General features: G+C 43.1%; 1 long non-coding RNA gene across 2 annotated transcripts; it reads left to right on the forward strand.

Moving 5' to 3' along the window:
* The first annotated feature begins 6,299 nt into the window (after window positions 1-6,299).
* LOC135421798 (uncharacterized) lies at window positions 6,300-8,863 on the forward strand. Of its 2 annotated transcripts, XR_010434198.1 has the most exons (3): window positions 6,305-6,688; window positions 6,875-7,002; window positions 8,714-8,863. It is a non-coding gene; the product is annotated as an uncharacterized LOC135421798 (long non-coding RNA). The 2 variants fall into 2 exon arrangements; XR_010434197.1 differs by having other exon boundaries at window positions 6,300-7,002.
* Window positions 8,864-11,353: the final 2,490 nt, after the last annotated feature.

Here is an 11,353-nt window from a genome sequence, read left to right on the forward strand (position 1 = left end):
CTCCTCCAGTTGAGCAGTGACAGCTGTTTCATTCATGCCAACCCAACCCTAACCCTGGCCATTACCTCATGGCTCTGTCTCTCTGCCTTCACCTTCCTCCTCCAATTCCTCCTCCCAGCACAACAACAGCAAGAGCCCAGCTTGGCTCTGGTTCCTGAGCCTTTGGACCACAACACATAGCTTTGCTCAAGATGATATGAAATCTTGAACCACTTTTCCATAATCCCACTCCCACCAAGGCCAGTGTGTCAGGTCCTTGGTGGCTGCACTTCCCACTGAAGCCACCGAAGCCAACGGAGCTGGGCTGGAACACACCACCTGACTCACTTGGCTCTAAACCTTTGATTATTGACTTCAAGGAGAAGAAACTCCAGGCCCCCATGACATTTTCCTGACCCCAGAAGAGTTTAAGCAATAAACTGTTCTCTTGTCATGTACAAGTCCCCCAGGACCCCTCAGTGGAACAGACCACGAGTGTGTGCAAGGTACTCAGCCCAGCATTTGGAGACCACAACAAGGGCGCTGTGGCTGAGAATGTTAATTGTTCTCCATTGCCCCCAGTGATTTTAGCATTTCATAATTCCTCTGCTGGCTGACAGCTGGATTCTTCCTTAATTAGAAACCAGTTGTAGTTGAAAAATCAGACATTTCCTGGAATTTAAACAACCAATTTTCCACTAGTCAGCATCCAACAACACAATCCTACAGTTTCATTCAAAGCACATTGGAAAAAAAATCATCAGAGCATGCTGGATGAGTGGGGGGAAAAGGGATTTTGATGACTTCATACATTCAAATACACCATTCCTGGATCTTTGTGTTCCAGCTTATTTTGTATTTTGTAAGGAGGAAATAATACCATTCATTGATGAAACCACAATTCAATGTTTTTAAAAGGCAGCATATTGTTAAACACTGTGGATGCATCTTTTAAACACAGAACTGGCATCTGACTACACAATTACTTATCTCTGCCCTAGAATACACATCTTTATTCACAATCAATGCAGAAAAAATATTAGGGTTTTTTTTTCCTCATCAGTTGCCACTGAATTTGTTCGTTTTCTCTCTGCAGCAAATTGTTGTGACAGTAAGGAAAAGCTCTAAACTCCTGAGTCTTAGGCTATTGAAAAGACAAAAGGAAAAGCCCTTGGACAGCTGCTGGCCTCCAGGAAACTCCACGAATGGAGACCTACGGCGCTGCATCCTAATTACATCCTTGGGGAACAGCAGAGAAGAGGGAGCCCCAAACACTCACTCTGGTGGAGGCAGTAACAGAAATACCATTTGATAGGACATCTCAGCTGCTCCTTTCTGTTCCTAAACCCACAGTTTCAGGCATATGTACTTTTTTTTTTTTTTTTTAAATCAGTCTCTATGGTCATGGGAAAGAAATAACCCTTCAGCTGTAACTGATTAAAGAGGTTGGTGCTTGAGTTTGCAAGTAGCCTGGAATGGGAGCTGGTAGAAGTTTGAAGATCCTGCTTGTTCCTGTGAACTGTGTGCCATGACCTCCAGAATGGATGTCACTTGATGGAGCCTTTGCCTTTACTAGGAGAGGACAACTGCACATGGAAAAAAAAAAAAAAAGCATCACATACTTAAAATGACCTTAGAAGCTGTAACTGCACAAAAAAACTGCCCCAGATTGGAAACCTTGAGGCAAGAGCTTGGAATTCATTGAAACAGGGGCAGCTGTGTACCAAGTATTTTCCAGAGGAAGCTATTTTATTTGGGAAAGCAATCATGGAACTCGGAGTCCTCTTTGAGGACTGGAACTCAAAGATCGTATACATTTCGCTTTGTTTTTTAATTTTTCCTCCCCTTGGGAGCAGCTGGGTTTTCCCCTGATTATCCCATTCTCATGGTCTCATCTATTTTGGCATCACCTCTGTTTTCCTTGCTTTGCCTGAGGGACGAGGGCTCCATGAACAGCCAAACCCCTTCCATCCTAAGCCTGTGAGACGGAAACTGCCTCCACATGTGAGGATGGTGCTGTGCATCCAGAAAGGAAATCGAGGAGCCAGCAGGGATTTGCACTTGTGGGCACATTGAGGTGAACCAGAGGCAGTTTAGGACCTCTCTGCTCAGAGCATCTGCACAGCTGAGCCTGTGAGGGGATGATGCAATTGGGACCACAGAGCACTTCCCCATCCCCAGCTCATTTAAAGCACAGGTGAGAAGCTGTGGCAAATGCTCTGGAAAGAACACAACTCATCATGAGATCTAATTTGTCCCTAGATAGCGTGTTAGCCAGCAGAGGGTTTGCCAAAGGCATTTAAAAAGCTTCTTTGGCCTTCAGCAGGGAAAAGGGAAACCAAGGAAGAACACCTGTTTTAAGGAATTGGAGCAATTCTGGAGAGCATATGCAGAGGCTTCCAGAGGGTTTTTAAAATGAACTTGTCAAGTAACTTAAATGGAAATGTTATTCCTAAAGTTTATTCTGAGATTTGTACATGCTTAACCCATAAACCCACAGCAAACAAACAGGGGATAAAAGCCCTGAGGGTAAATAGAGAGAACAAATCCCACGTGGATCACTACAGTTGTGGTGGGGGAAATCTTCTTGGAAGAGCCTGTTTGACCCATTTTCACTCTTTCTGCCGGCACTCCGCTGGATATAACACACCAGAGAATATATTTCATCCCATTAAACACTGTTTTAGTGGGAGTATTGCAGCCCACTGAGGAAAATCAATGATGCCAAGGAAATCTTACCTCAGTTATTAGTGCTGGGAAGGTATGTGAAGATTTTTAATAATAAGGGAGGCTAAAGAGAGATGTCTGTTTTTCATAATTGCACAGTGCTCCCAAGACAGCTGTTCAGCCATCTTGAAAATCAATGTTTTGATGCCCTTTGAACCTTCTTTTCCTGTTGAGTGTCTCTCCTACAGGTTGCTCCCCAGGATGAAAACAATAAAAGCAAATATATAACAGTAAAGGCCTGAGGTTAATGTCTTTAACAAGATAATGTTACTTAAGGGAACTGTAAACCAAATCATTCCTAAATTCCATTTGTTCTTTGCAATCTAGGATATATTATGAAACCATATGTGAGCATATGGATGCATACATAGTGTGCAGGATTTTTTACAGTAATACCACTGCATTTTCACATTGCATGTTCCAGTGTTGCCATATCACATGGTTTGCTGAGAATTACTATTATTTTAACCATTAATTCTTTTATTAATAGCTTGCTATTGCAGCTGTGTCATAAAGAATCACACGGTAACTTAACTGACTAATGTGCAAGATCTAAAATATTTTGCACCAGGTCATTTTACCAAGCAGAATTTCTTTCTTTGGATTCAGTACCACAAGGTAATTCATTCCAACAAACTGGCACATGCCCTTAATATTTTTTAATTTTCGCCAGAGAAGAACTTGATAAAATTACTTCAAGCTGCCTTCCTTGTGTATATATGAACTTTAGAAAGAAAAGAAAACATGAAAGGGTAAGTAGTCTCCTGATGCACACGTACTGTTTTTTACACCCACTGAAAATGTATCTTGAGACATGTTCAGGTTATTCTCTCCAAAAGTTCCTTTTGCAGAATTCTTAGACATTGCCTGCAATTCAATTAACTCTGAGCATATTTGAAATGAAATGAGACTCTGACCCTACGTGTGTGTTTTTCCTTGATTTTCATGGAAATGGTAAATATAAATAAGTGCAGCCCAAAGAAGCGAGACTAGTTTATCTAACTTTATATTATCTGCAATGCTATAGAACCTGGAAATAAAACAGAAACATAATCCTGCCAAAACATTTTGGAGGTTGTTCAGAAAAAAATCTCATGACACTTGTTTCTCCTGGTATCTCCATCACTGGATTAATTTCCATTAAGACAAGTGAAGGAAAATCCCTGCCAGTCACAGTCACTCTCTGAAGACAGAAGTTTCAGCTCCTTGTGCCTCCAAATTGCAAAAGTATGTAGATGCAGAGAAAAATGATACAAGAACTTCATCACCATGAAAAACCCTGAAAGTTTAGAAAAAGCTGGCCTGAGTGCAGTTCTTCCTCCTCTTTTCCTCCCCCTGAGTCTAAGGGGAGGAATTGAATATTTGGATTGAGATCTGCTATGAGGATCAGGTAGGAGGGTGTTTGACTCTGAATCAGGAATCTCTGCAAGTGGTCAAGATGGAAAAGACAAAGCTCTTCAACACTATTTATAGCAGGGAAGCTTATTAATTATCAGCACCATCTACCTCTGTGCCTGTGAACCATCAAAGCTCTCTGAAGATCATCACTGTGCCTTGCAGGACGGTGTTATTTGTACCACCACGCAGACTAGAGGCTTTGGAGAAGTCCATGGATGAGCACTGCAGGTCTTGCCTGAGAGAATTCCCCTCTGGGACAATGAACAGACACACATGGAAACCAGAGTGAGTTGCCCCAAGGCCACCCAACAGGTCAGTGATGGAGCCAAGGACCAGCATCTTTGGCATCTTCCCACGGAACCACCGAGTTTCTCATTAGTCTCAGAAGCTTCAGCAGTTGTTTCCTCATCTGTTCTTCGTGGAAGAGCAACACAGGCCTTAAGACCTTTGCTGCAGCCCAATCTGGGCACCATAGACAAACCCTACAAGGCACAATGGGGTGAGGCATAATGTGAGGAGATCTCCCACCTCAAAGGCCCTGGGCTCTCATTTGGCCTCCTGAGCTGCCTCTGTGGACACCGTGACCTTTGCTGGCAGTACAGCCAAGGTGCTCCAACAAGCTCAGGTTTAACGGGACTTGTGCAGGGTTTTACTGCTGCCCCATAAAACTCCTTTTAGAAATGCAAACATTACCTCTTTCTTCTTGCACAGGTGACAGGTTTTCACGCCAAAATATATTTTTAGAGAGGTTCCAAGTATTTCACTTGCACTCCCAATATTAATTACAGATTAATCCAACCTCACTGTGCCATCACAGAGGCTGGTACAGCACAGCCTTGGGGCAGGGGACATGTTTATCTCATTAGTTGTCATTCTTCCTTCTGTGCCATCAGCAGAAATATCACTCCACAGTCCAGAGTAGAAGGGATAAACCAGCACTGTTCTCCTATCCTCCCAAGATACAACTACACTTTTCCCAACTCAGGTTGCACATGTCTTCATCCATACAGTGTTTATGAAGGAATAGGGAAAAGATGCTGTTTAAAGCAGCAGACATTTTTTAATTCATATTTATTAAAGGAAATAGATGAGCAAGGTGATGTCTTTCCTGATAGCAAATATATTCCCAGAATTAACATCTTCTGTAGTGGATTAGAGGAAGATCCTACTGTATGAATAAATGGAAAAAGCATCTGACAACATTCAGTGTCTATCAGGTTAAATTTTTATATTTGGAGTAAATCCTGAATTATAACTTGGAAAAAGAGAAAGAAAAAAGGAGAAGTAGGAGATTTGATAATCATTTAATTCTGAGTGGCAGGTGAAGGTTGCAAGGAATTGCTCATTATTTCTCAGAAACTGGGAATTTCAAGTTAGATGAACAGGCAGTAGTTCTGAAACAGCAGAGTAATTTTTTTATGACACTTCATCACTGTATGTGGTAAAAAAACATTACCTTGAGGATGTTTTGGGTACCAAGAGTACAAATGCATCCAAAAATCCACTGTCCTCTCTGCTGCCACTGGGAAAAGAGTTACAAATTTAAGTACAGATACGCATAATTGAATAAAAACAGTGTATTTATATCTAAAAGCCCTTGAGCACTTTTGGCTCTGGGTTCTGTTTCCACTGATTTAAAGTTCCTCATGGTTTGCAACGGATTTTTCAAGCGATCAAACACTTCAGTTTTTTACTGTGTGTCTCCCAGTGTGAAATTTTCATTCTGGAAAAAGAAACCCTGTTAGCATGAGATTTGACATCCCTGGAGGTGGAGACACATGCATATGTGTTCGAGTGTCTATGTCAGAAAGACAAGCTGACACTCTATCCTAATAAACATGTTTTAAAACAACTGCAAAGAAACCTTTACCTCAACCTCCCACCAACCGAAGATATTTTTAGATTTTCTTTTTTTTTTTCCTTAAATTAAAAAATAACCACAAAAAGCCCCCAAAATCTTTTAATCTAATCTTGGCTATATTTTCCCCTTCAATGCCTGAGGGATCCAAGATTATTTATAACAGGAAACCTTTGATTTCTGAGCTTTTATGGTGTTTTTTTGCATCGTTCCAACTCACAGAACACAGCTCGATTTTTGAGCAGAAATCAAATTGCAACATGCACCCAGGGGTGCCTGGAAGCACCTCCCTGGAGGAGGGAACGCCTACTGGCGTGAGCTGGAGAAGAACTCAGTCCATGGAAAGGGTTTGGATAATCCCACCCTTAAGCAACGCAAGCTCAGGAGATGGGATGATGGGAAAGCACCACCCGTGTCCCGGAGAACCCCATCCCTGTCTGTGCCTTGCAGGAAGAGCCTGGAGAAGGCAGTGACAGACACATTAAGGACCCCCTCAGGAATTTCTCTTCCCATTAGCACGGCCAGCGTTAAGTTTGCACGGTGGGGTCAAGGCAGGGTTTGACCATCTCCCTGACAACAGCACGGCTGGAGGGGCCTCCCCCGGCCTTCCCAAGGCCGGTGGAAAGTTTCTCACTGACTTCATGGGTTGGAGTGAGGGCCACGAGAAGCACGTGGATGGCACTATCCCATTTTTTCCCACATTGCACAACACGCATGGATGTAACAGTGAGTGTAAAATCCAGCTCTACCTCTTGGAGAGGAGCCTCGTCCCTCCAGCACTGCCCCCTCCAGCCCCATCCAATGTGACACTGAGCTCAAATAAACCTGTTTCAGCTCTGCCAGACTGATTTTAAAGAGGATGTTGCTCCACTCCTCTTCACTCCAAGCTGTCCTCAATTCTTATGTCTGTAGCAAGACACCTCCCATCCCAAATGAAGGAGCCACTGCCTTTCTGAGTGACAGATATCAGTCACTCCAGGCGATGCCACTGGGCACCAGGCTTTGACTGATCCGGGCTGGTGATTTGTGCAGACAACAAGGTATGTTCTTCTTTTCAGTAAAAATTTCCCTACAGGACACAAGCCAGTGGAAAAACCACTGCTGAAAAAAATTCAGGCGCATGGGAGCCTGTAGAGTGGAAGTGATTTCAGGGTCAGGTGCTGGATCACCTTTTCCACTTCTCTGGAGGAAGAATTTTCTTCAACTTTTTTTGAAGAACCAAACTTCTCCAACTTCTTCATAGTCTACCATCTCCACCTTTTTTGCAGGATAAAAAACAGTCTTCTTTGGTGCCTTGATCCTTGTGAGGGATCAGAATAATGGTATGTTTATTATGAGAAATTAATATTTTTTTTCCTTGGGATGTCATCTTTTATTCATTTAATGACTAATAAACTTGCTGAAAACAAAATGAGGGCAAGAAGCTGCTCAGTGAATGAGATTTTACTGCCACTTTTGTTGACAATGTCTTTCTAATATTATAACATATATTCAGCATTGAGTGGAAATATGTTTGTAAAGATCAGCATCAGAGTCTAAGCCATTGCAGACCTGACAATGTTAGTAATAAAAAAAAAAAAAATCACGTGGTGATGCTTTTCGTGCAAGCTTCAATCACCAGAAAAACAGGAAAGTTTCCCTGCATGTTTTAAAGAAATATATATAAATATATACATATGTATATATAATTAGGTCCTTGCAGATGGAGAAATGAATGCCAAGCTCAGCTTAGAAGAGGTAAGTGAGATTTCTGCACACAGAAAATTTCCTCTCCTTCCCTGCACAGTTGAAATAGGATTTTAATAAAGGCATTTAATCAGACCTTATATAATTTCAACACTAACAGCTTTTTATGGTCCCTTTTAATCTTGCCTTAATTATGGTTATGGAGAATGTGATAATGGTTTTTAGTTTGCTGGCAAGCTGAGAAAACTAATTTTATTGCTGGCTTTTCCAGGCACTTTTCCAGGCAGATGGTCTGAGCCTGGTGCCAAACATGGTCTGAGACTGGTCCATCTCCTGACTTCCTCACTGAGGTGAAGGGAATACACAGAGTAGGTTGCAGAGCAGATACTGCAGCATATCCCTGGTTGAGCCAGCCCAAATCCCATCTCTGGCCCTGTAATTCCTTTCCTTGCTGTTTCTTCACTCCTATTCACACACTAAAAAAAGCCAGTGGCTCCTTTCCATCATCACCAAAACTGGAGCCATCACGCACATCCAGCAGAGAACCCACTGATGGAGGAGAAAAACTTAATTGATCTGGTTGAATTTAAAAAAAAATATTATTAGGAGAGGAACTTATTTCTCCTGGATAGAGCAGCAGGGCACAGAGAAAAGGTGTGGTGGATGGGGAGGTCATTTCTCCCATCTTGTTAAGGTTACAACCACTTCAGTGACTGCACCGGCTGGTCCACGACGGGTAGAGGCTTGATCCAGAATGTTTTTCCCATGTTTCAGAGGTGGTCATCTATCAGCCAGGAATCCAAACCCACAGACTGGAATAAATCTTAGAAGATCACTTTTAACTCACAGCAGTTCAAATAGTAAAAATAAAAGGCTGCACTGAGCTCTGGCAAACCCGTTCCTTCCAAAGTTTAGTTCTTTTCTTTCCTCATGAAAAATGATGGTTCCCCCTGCCTTTCCTCTACCTTCAATCCCAGCAATGCTGCATTTATTCTATTTGACCATGTATTTTCCTCCCTCTTGCAGCAGAGCATTAATGAATGGGAACATTTTTCTTACTTTGAGAGACACTGCGAAAGGTTTCAAAGCGAATTCTTTGGAAGCCCAACAAGAGCCCCCACTTCCCCCTGTAGCGCGTTCGTGGCGAGGAACCCAGCGAGGAGAAATCACCGTGACCCCCATCCTCGTCAGGAAAAATAAATACATTTCCTTCCATCTGAGCTGAAATTCTGCGTGGAACAACTTAAGCCTTTCCCACCACCTCCGGGCACTGAGGTTTGTAATTGAAATCCTGAGGATCAGAGTTGGCCAGCAGACAAACAGGGAACTGTCATCCTTTAGCATCTGCTTTGCTTTTGCATGATTTAGCTGGCCAATTGATCTTTGCTTTTCATTAATATTTAATTTTTTTTTTCTCTGTTCCTCTTGAGCATGGCAAGGTGTTACGAGTGTTACTCTTTGGATCCAGGGAGGAAAGTTTCATTCCCCCATATCCCTCTGCTGAGCTACCTCCCACCCAGCCAGGAGGGATTGTTCCAGGGATGGCTGAGAAAACCCTCTGGCTTTCTGGGATGCTTTAATTGCTCAGCCCTTCTGCCAGGAGGAAGCTGATCACTGCCAGCTCCTGCAGAAAGCTTTCCAGGGTGATGCCTGACTATGAGAAATTAGATGGACCTGAGAATCCTCATGCAACTTCAAAGCTGGTCTTGCTTTGAAAGCCCAGGAGATCTTCAGAAGTCCCTTCCAACCTAAATTATTCACTGCTGCTTTAACATAGGAGTCTCAATCTTCATAAGATGATAAAGCCCAAGGCTCTGGTTTCATAGAATAGAATCCCAGAATCCCAGAACAGTTTGGGTTGGAAGGGACCTTAAAGCTCATCTTGTTCCACCCCCTGCCACGGGCAGGGAAACCTTCCACTATCCCAGGTTGCTCCAAACCTTGTCCCACCCGGCCTTGGACACCTCCAGGGATGGGGCAGCCACAGCTCCTCTGGCCAACCTGTGCCAGGGCCTCACCACCCTCACAGGGAAGAATTCCTTCCCAATATCCCATCTAACCCTGCCTTCTGTCAGTGGGAAGCCATTCCCTCTTGTCCTGTCACTCCAGGCTCTTGCACATAGTCTCTCCCGATCTTTCTTGCAGGTCTTCAGGTACAGGAAGGCCATTATTAGGTCACCCCAAAGCTTCTCTTTTCCAGGCTGAACAATCCCAGTTTACAATGCTCCAGCCCCAAAGGGAGTCAAAATGTTGTAAAAACTTCTTACAAGTGACTCTTGAATCAGAAAACTGGTGACAGGGAGGCTGGGGGGAACCACCTGTCTGGACTTTAGAAACCTGGAGATATCAAGCTCCAAACCTCCAGCACTCCAAACTTTCTCTAGGGTCCTTCCAAATGTTCTCTGTGCCTGAAAGGAACCAAAAATCCCTTCAAAAGGCACCCACATCTAAACACAAGAGGCTGGCAGGTACCAGCAGGGCTCCAGGAAATTCTTACAGCCCTCCTGGTTTATTTATGAGGCGTCTTAGGCACTATAAACAGCTTTTGTGTGTGTGATGTGAATTGCACCAGGAAAGGAGCAGGGGATCAGGACAAAAGCAAGAAAACTTGGCTTGAGATAACACCCAAACACTTCAAGATGAAGAAACTGTGCAATGCCTGGAGTGGGTGTCTGTCCTCCACTCCCTCATTCCTCCTTGGAGAGCACTGGGCTCCCTCACACACCAGGGATGGAAACAAAAAGTGTCATTAACATCCACTGCTATTTAAAGGTTACTCAGGTGACCCTGACACAAACCTCTAGGGAACATAAGTGAGTGAGATCCCAATTAAAATGAGCTGGAAACTATTCAACACACATTTTCCCCTTTCCAAGACAACAAGGCTTTGACTAACCAAAACTGGGAGAAGTCACTTAGTTTCCCTGGGTTTTTGTTGAGGCTTTTTTCCTCCTCTTAATCAGTGGAGAAAAATGGCATGCCCAGATAATTTCTACAGCACAATTTCTCTTTCTCTGGACTTTCTTTATCCTTTGTTTTCATTTTTAACCAGTTTTGGCTTGGTCTTTTTTTGAAAGAGTGAAAGCATCCTTCTAAATATGGGCGACAAATGAGGGAACCCAGAGAGCTCAGCTGACATCAGAGATGATTTGAGGTCCAGCCTAGGGGCACATCTCCTCAAAAAAGGTGCCCTGATCCATGACTTGCATGTCCTCCAACCTGCATGCCCTGTTCTACCTTTGGGGGTAGAAACAACCCTTGTAGACAGCTATGAAAATCCTGCATATCTACAGACAGCCCAGCCCTTTTTATTAATTGTCTCTTAATTAAGGTACAGGCAACCTTAATATCAGCGAGGGAAGATGTCCAGTTTGTCACAACACATCACAGGAGAAGCCAACCAAGAGGTACTGGATAGAGAGAGCTCATTCTGGTCCTCCCAGCTTTCTTTTCCAGTTCTGAAGTTCTCTGTCTTGGACTCTGAGAGTTTTGATGCCACCTTAGGAAAACAAAAATATATACACATTTTTAAAAAAATGTGAAAAGATTATCATCTTGCTGCTCTGTATATTCCACCCCAATGAGCTCTTTAACAAATGTAAATAAAACCAGCTTTTCCTCTTCTGACTTGTCCCATGAAGCTTTACTTGGGCCTCCATGTAATCCATGGGATTTCTGCAGCTTTTAGTTTTAACTAAGTAATTT

This window comes from Pseudopipra pipra, chromosome 14 (genome assembly GCF_036250125.1).
Source record: "Pseudopipra pipra isolate bDixPip1 chromosome 14, bDixPip1.hap1, whole genome shotgun sequence".
Taxonomy (NCBI): domain Eukaryota; kingdom Metazoa; phylum Chordata; class Aves; order Passeriformes; family Pipridae; genus Pseudopipra; species Pseudopipra pipra.